Raw genomic sequence first — 8,721 nt, 5'->3', positions numbered from 1 at the left:
CATCGTTAAATAGTAAGTGGGATCGTACCGCAGCCAGAAATAATAAGTCTTTATTCAATTTTAAATAAATTAAGGGGTATGTAAAATATATCAATAGATGAAAAAAATATTATAGTTAGAGCAAGAACGATAGAGGAAAGAGTGTTGTGCACAGTTAGTGTTACCGACTGGCAGATGGAATAAATACTTATTTTTTATCACGCAAAAGGGGACATTAAGATTAATTTTGGAGAGTTGGTTAAAAGAGTTTAAACTATTATTTAATAATTTATGTAAATATCATAATTCAGATACAGTTCGTCTATTTTCAAGGGTAAAAAATCCATTTTGTTTGGCAGATTGGCTGTAAGTACAAAGCGTTTATTGCTATCATGGCTGTTAAAGAACGGCACAGCTTTATCATGGCCATAAAACATAGCTTTGTCATGTCAATCAATTTATTTACCACCATTTTCATAACGTTGAAAAATTGCATTCAATTTGTGCATAATCTTACTTAAACCCGTTAAATAATATATTGCAGGAATGCATACCTGCTTTTCTTTTCCTGAGTAGTTACATAATAATATCTACCGGCGAGGCGCGGCAGTATCTCAAGAGCCCATATTTCTCGGGTTTAAAAAGTTCTCCGTTCGCCGTTGGCGGCGCCAGGTCCGTAACGTTGTACTGATGCAAATAACTTTTTTTAAAGACGAACCGTAAGTTAAAAGATATTCTTTTAACCAGTGAACTTTTCTGTAGTGTGAATAAATAATCCCAGAAATTTCACACTTTGCATTGAAATGGAGATAGCCAGCTCTGACTTTTAACATTTATTTTTTTTATTAATTTAACATTTCATCGTCATTTCCTTTCAGCACCTAATAGTGCATAGGGCACTTGTGTATCAATCACAGCGTATCTTAATAAGTTTTTGTTACGTCACAGTAAGTTAATCAGTCTCACGCTTCAGGGGCCAGTCCAGAGACTATGAAATATTCTTGTGTAAAAACAAAATTTTAAATTGAAATTGCACGTCAACCATGTTGAGAATCGATGCACAGTAGGCAAACATGCTGACCACAATATTACGTTTAATATAAAATAATCGTATACAACTGTCTGCCTCGTGCTTATAATAATTCCAGAAATTGTACACTTTGCATTAAAATGAAGATCGCTTGCACCGACATTTTACATTTATTTATCTAACATATGACAACAGGTATGAATAAAATTTTAGGAAAGGGATATGAAAGTTTTGGCATAGAATTTATGACCTGTCATTTTTTTACATTTACATTTTACATTTACATTTTAAATTTTTTTTGCACCACAACAGGCCAGGAGGCCTAATTACAGTGGTGAATTACATCACAGAGTACACAGGCTTGAGAAAAATCACATTTTATTTTTTGTGTTCTCACCGGGAATCGAACCCAGAACCTTCCGTGCGTGAATCCAAGCGTCTTGACCACTACACCACGGAGGTCGCCATAGGCTGGTTTAAGCGGCCACTTTACACACTCTGAAATATTCACCAATCTGCCTTTGTTTAAACATCCATCCATGTCTCTTTTATCTGTCGGTTGATTACTGTAGTATCGATGTGGGTGAGATTCATCTGATTGAATTAATTCACCAACAAGGAAAATATTATTTCCAATTTTTGTATTTTTTCTTGGACTGGATGGTTTATCAAACAATATTTTGAATTTGTCCAAATATTTGTAGACAAAGGCTGAATTTCACCTCCTAGGAAGTTATTGAGATTCACACATTACAACAGAGATGTAGAACATTTAAGAAAAGGAAATATGGAAGTCTAGCATTTACAGGGCTTGTGTGAGACCTAATAATGTATTACTTTTTCTCTATGCTGGCGGATGATGACTACAACTATGTATGTGAAATAAAACCAAAACCCTAGACGAGTATTTTCCGACTCGAAAGCTGGTCTCGGGTAAAAATGCTGACTAAGGAAATCAAGTGGAGAAAAGTCCGCCTTGTGATGTAGTGCTTGACGTGTTTGCTTACTATTTTTGAACTCTCGAGCTCAATTTCTTGTAGAATAGACGTAAAAAAAAAAATTTTACTGCAATATTTCATTCTTCCTGGACTGGTGCCTAAAGCGTAAGACTGATCACTTTGCTTTTCAGTAACAGATTATCGAGCTATGGTACATTTTTTATCACTGCAGTACCCTATGCACCATCACGTACAAATAAGGGTTCAATGTTGACGATACAATACTATATGATTGTCCGCGTTGTGGTTTAATGAAGAGCACGTTTGCTTTCCATGAAAGAGGTCCCTGCTTCGATTCCCGGCATCGTTGACATTTAATTATGAATCGTGTTATAATCCCGTGGCTAGTGTTGTGGACTCACGGATCAGAGGTCCGAGGTTTGAACCCCACTCTACTCCAACATGATTTCCATTTTCTGTTTGTGAGTTATTCACAACTTTTTAATATTTGGGTAAATTGTAAGAAAGCTAATACTTATTTTATTCTAAAAAAATAAATAAATATGAATCAGGCTGTGGTCCCGTGACAAGACTATCGGACTCACAGAATGACTTACTTGATTTCCATTTTCTAGTAGTGAGTTATTTATCATTTGTTTAAAATGGCCAGCGAAACTGAAATATTTGCGTAAATTAAAAGAACTGTTATATTTCTTAATTTAAAAAAAGTAAAATATAATTCAATGCAAGAATATTTTATGGTTCAAAAACAAATATATACATATTTATAAATCGAGTTGTGGTCCCGTGACTAGTTTTGCGGACTTACGGAATGACTAACTTGATTTTCATTTTCTAAAAGTGAAATATTTACAATTCGAAACTTGAAAATGGTCACCGAAATTGAAATATTTGGGTAAATTATAATAAGAACTCTTTATTCAAAAAAATATATTTCAATGCAATAATGCTTTTAAGTTCCTCGACTACCTATGTTTGAACATTCACATTTTGTCAGCTAATCTATTGTTGACTTTCCTAAAATTAATTAATTTAAGCCCTTATCAATGTGGGGAGAATCATCTGGCTGAATTTTTTCACCTACTACGCAACGCCCGCAAATACTTTTCAATTTTTATACTTCTTTTTATATCAGTTTGATTTTTTTTATTTTGTAAACGGCCGCATGCTTTGCACAGATTAATCATAACAAAATATTTTCTTTTATTACAATTGGTTCAAATAATAAATACGCTATCCAAATTATAATTTATGTTTATATATACAAGACTCGATTATCAACGGCGAGGTTCAAATCTAAATCATTTCTGTATTAATTTTAAAGCCGTTGCATGCGGGTAACTGGTGAAATTTATTTGTAATTATTAAAACGAAAATGGATTTAAAACAAAAAAAAACAGTACAGTTGATCGATGTTTGCTAACAATTGTCTTTTTTAGATGCGAGTTTAAAAATACCGCACCTTTAAAACGAAAACGTCTGCATTTGAAAAAATGCAACATTCGGGTGGGAATAGGACAAAACCGTTACATCGGTCTCTTTGTTACTCAGAGAATTAAGGTTCCGTGTCAGTACGAAAGCAACGCTATTATGTTGTGTATACATTTTTGTGTGAAAGACGCAACGCAGACAACCATATAGTGATCGAAAGCCGGTTGAGTCGATTTTATTCCGATACAAATGGCAACTCTACTTTCTTTTTAAAAATATTAAAACGACTAATTTAGCTTTGTGATTGTGTCGTTTCAACTTACCGATAAAATTAGTGACTTATTTACGAGTAAGTTTATGTCGTTTCGTGAATAAGTAAAAATATGTGTTTGGCTACCTGATCTGACCTAATAAAAATTATGTCATTATCTTATTTATCAAAAGGAATTTTTTTGTTTTTTTTTATCAATCTAATAATGACTTATTTTATAAATATCTTGTTTAAACTTTTAATAATTTATTTTTTTGCGCTTTTTTTTCATAGATTCACAGCTGAATGACTTCGGTATAATTTTTAACTCAAAATTTGGTGCTTTCTTAGAAAAATATGAAACAATCGACGAAAGATTACGAAGGTGTCACAATTTACATTCTTCTTTTGCAGTTTCCCAAAAAGTAGATTTTTTGAGTCGAGTCGTTTTCGTCCTAAAAGTGCAATATGTCGTTGTCAAATAGGACAAAATGCAACTGGGAAGGTACTATTTCAAAGAATAAAGCAAATTTATGACTAGTCACAAAAATATTATTACTCCTCTGACAGTGAGCGCATAGTGCTTTGAAACAAAACTTTGTGAAGACACGACATTGCTATCTTTCGTTGGGTAGTGTAAAAATGCATTTATGACACTATCGTGTATTTTTTTTTCTTTTTTATAATATGTACTTTTTGAAAAAAAAATTGTAATGTATATGTTATATTCAAAATAAATTAATTGAATTTAATTGAATTATATTTCCACGGTGAGGAAGTTTAATGCTACGGGAAATCGGATATCTAAAATAATTTCTTACGCGCCGTAATAATTAGAACATTTAATTTTACGACGAATTTTCTCGAAAATGCATGAAAAAATAGATAAAAACAGTTTTAATAAAAATTAATTACTATGAACATTGTCACAAGTTCTTTAAAATCTACCAATCAATTACAGCGTTGTTGTGTGTTGTGATAGATTTCCGGTTTCCGATAGTATTTTTTTTCAACGTTTAGTGTATTTTGAAGCTACTGGGCTCTTCTTTTAAATGAAAGAACTCATTGACGATAATTTATGTCGTCACAGGTATAGTCCTTTCAAAATTATAAAATTCAAAAAAATATAGCAAATATAACGATGCATAAAAACATTTTTTTTTTATTTTGGCTTAATTTGGTAGTCTGTCAATAGTAAAATAATAAAATAAAAACGTCATTATTTCAAATAACCACTTTCATCATCATGCATCGTTTAAATTACTAATTTCTCATTCAGATATTCTAAATACAAAATTATACGACTTTTTAAAATACTTTCAAACGAAACGTTCATCGGTGTATAATTTATTTATAATACGTACTTTTTAAAATGTAAGTATGTATTATTAATCATATTACGAATTTAGCTTGATTTTGAATACGGAAGTCTTGGCATTTACAAGGTCAGACCAGTCATCGGCAGGTTTACTCTTTTTTTTTTTCATTATTAAAAAATATAATTAATAAAAATTATGTTACCTCACTGGGGTAACCCGTGCCGAGGACACCTAACAATATATTTAAACTGTCATTTTACACACTGTTTAACACAATTCACAATCCATAATTCTCTGACCTTTCCATCTGTTAAATTTTGTGAAGTAAAAGAGCTAAAACTTTTGTTGACGGGATTGAGGTTCATCTGGTTTAATTATTTCTCGTACTAGGCAATGCCTGAAAACAATTTTTCTTTCTTAAACGAGTACTCCTATTATCAGCCTTCTCAAAAATATTGTCCCTCTCTGTTGCAAAAAAATTAGATGTTGGGAATAAATCCAGCGTGTCTTCAAAGATTTGGATATGCTCAAAATACTATTCCAAATTTATCTGCTATATTCTTAAAATCCTACTCCCTCTCCTCCACTTATTATTACTCTTTTTCATTAGAAAAACATATTGAAATACATATATGTACGTATACAATTTACGTGGTTTAAGGCCAGAACGTGAAACTTCCGAGAAAAAAATCCTCAGTCAACTTTAAAAAAAATCCTAATAATTTTTTTCCATGAAACTCTTTTTTTTACATTTTTTTATGTAATCTGAAAATGGAATAAAACCTTCATTTCTCAGACGAGCATCCCTTTCACAAACACCTACATCTCCCTTATACTGCCGTTATCCTTGTCCGGTGTGTATCGCTTCGTTGGTCGAATACATTTTTTGTGTATTTTTTTTTGTTGGGCCGGGGTAGCGGTTTATGGAAGGGACGCTCCCCCGAGGAATTAAAGATTTACTCCGTTTTCAAACTATTTGAAAAAAAACATAAAAGAAGAAGAGTTTTAGGAAAAAAATATTCGTATTTATTTATTTTAAAGTTTACCGTCAGAAATTTTCCTCTGAAGTTTTGAGATCTGGCCCTGAAACATTGTGGATAACCCATACATTAGGGTTGGTTGAAAATATAAATTTTTCAATTATCGAATCCAAAAAGGACTTAAAACTAGCATATTTAATTATTTATTTTAATTAACATTTGTTTACTGTGTGTGCCCGTGATAATCCATAATAACTAACAATCACAAATATTAAAATAATTAATAATTTCATAAAATACAATATTAAATTTAAAAAGTAAAAAAACTCATCAGAATACAAGAAATAACATTAAATACTTTGATAATGATAATTTAATATGACACAATATAATTTTTTTAAATTACAATTGAATTGAAGAAATAGCATTTCAAACTTATAAAAATAATGAAATATAATTAAACCTTTAAAGTAACATAGATAAACCAGTATACAAAATATTGATATCATTAGTATTAATAAAACATATAGTACAAAAAAATAATTGTTGTAATAATTTACATTAAGTATAAATTACAGTAATCAATAAAGCAACAAAATGTCGGTTTAAAAATAACAGGGTAAATAATATGACCATGCTTATTGACTTTTTAACTATTTTTTTGTCTCCTCTTTTACAGTAATAGCTGTTATATTGTGGAATAATCTACCGGCTAATGCTAGATACGTCTGAGTGCTTTAGTTTTTTCTTTTCCCTTTTTTCTTTCCCATCCCCTCTCTATTCTTCACAGTGAAGTGTAGAATTTTTGTTAACTTTTTTTTCAAATTTTGTTTAAAATTATTACATTCAGTATAATAAACAAGGAATATTGTACTTGTGATTTTCTAAAACTGAACGGTTTGAGTACTTAAGAAGAAATTGCCTTAAGACAATATGTTCGCTTTTAAATGAATATAAATTGTATATGTATTTAGAGTATTAAATAAATAAAGCATGGAGTGTGGTGTATATTAATAATTCATTCCGTATTTTTTTCCAGCTAGGAACTATGTCTTCTTAGGAAGAACCTGTGTGTAGGAACACAGCGTTTTAAATATTTAACTTTAAATATATGAGAATGAAAATATAAAAAAAATAACATTTCATGCCTAGGTGCTTGATCTAGACATCTAGAGTCTAGACAGTTGTTATTAATTTTAGTTGCTAAACTTAAGTTTATCTAATAAATGTTTACTATACGTAAAGATGCTTGTAGATAATAAAATATAATGTGTTGTGCTTAGTTACAATATTATGTAAATCTTCTTTAATCTCTGAAACTTTATATAATAAATCCAAATGTTTCAATTTAGATAAATAATATTCACGAGAAAATCTCAATAATATTTAAGCATTGGCTCTAGATGAGCGTGTAATTTAAATTAATCTCGAATAATCTCCAGCACAGTTTTGCACCAAAAATGGAGCCGAAGATATCTCTAATCTGTGAACTGCCAAAACAAGAAATATCAATTAAGTTTACTGCTTAGTATTCCAGACAACTTCATCGTGATATCAACACAAACACAGTTCTAACATAAATATACCACCTACATAAACACAATAAAGTTACGAAAATCGTAGGGAACATTCTGACAACGACATTTGATATTCATACCGAAACATTTGGATATTTTCTTTTTTCTTTTTGAAACGCAAAGTTTTCCAACCAACCAGTCCTGTATTCACTCAATAACTGTTTCAAATTAAGCTATATTTTATAGATATTACAAAATAACACAGCATATAAAAAAGCAATATTTATTTTCAACAGCTTTATCCCTGTAAAAAAAACAAATATGATTTAAATACATTTTTATCACTCGCAAACGTACTCGTTTAAATAAAACATGAAAAATGTGATATTACTCAAACACATTCTTTTACGTTTATATTTTAAAATTCGGTCTTTTTTTACATAAAAATAATATATATTATTACTATTATTTTAATAGACTAGTTTGTACTTTTTCACCGTTGTTCAATAGAATAAACAAGTAATATAATTATTCATCGTAATATATTATAGTGAATTCCAACTCACTAATCTGAAAGTTTAACAAACACACTTTATTATAATAGAAAATCAAAAACCCTTTGCTATTTTTAGCGTTGATACATAAAATTAAACGTGTAAATAAGAAAATTTTGATTACAGAATTTGTTACAAGAAGCTTTATAAAATATTCATAAATCGAAGTAATAAAATAATAAATTTACGCTTCGATTTCAGGCGCTGCGCCATCTCCATAATAATCTAACCCCCGACAAAATAACTAACTTATCTTCTAAAATCCGAGCGCGAAAAAAGAAAAAAACCTCCTTCCCGTGAAACCCGATGATTGCAAGGCGGGGAATGTCTTTTTTCTAAGGGACGTAAATCTTAAGAAGGAGTTTAACCTATACGTCCATACCATAAAATACTTCCACACATTCCGAGGCGTTCCATATACATAACTTTTTATCGAGTTTCCTCGGAAAAAGTGAGGTCTCGTTTACACTCTGTCGAGCTGGGATAAAATGTTACATCCTAAAAGAGTTTGAAAAGAAAATAGTATGACTGCCGCTTCATTCAGTGTACTTAGGGGAGTATAATAAATCTTGATTATTACTGCTTCAGCCCTGGGAAAATACATCCAATTGAGATATTTGGTATCATACATTCCATTAAAAGAAAGCCCATTATAGCTACAACGTTTTCCAATGAAATAAAAGCATTTTTCTTTCCTGGTCA

Source organism: Micrasema longulum, unplaced genomic scaffold (assembly GCF_059751315.1).
Source record: "Micrasema longulum isolate JH-2025_06_02 unplaced genomic scaffold, ASM5975131v1 h1tg000597l, whole genome shotgun sequence".
NCBI classification, from domain to species: Eukaryota; Metazoa; Arthropoda; class Insecta; order Trichoptera; family Brachycentridae; genus Micrasema; species Micrasema longulum.
Note: the sequence above shows the minus strand (reverse complement) of the source record.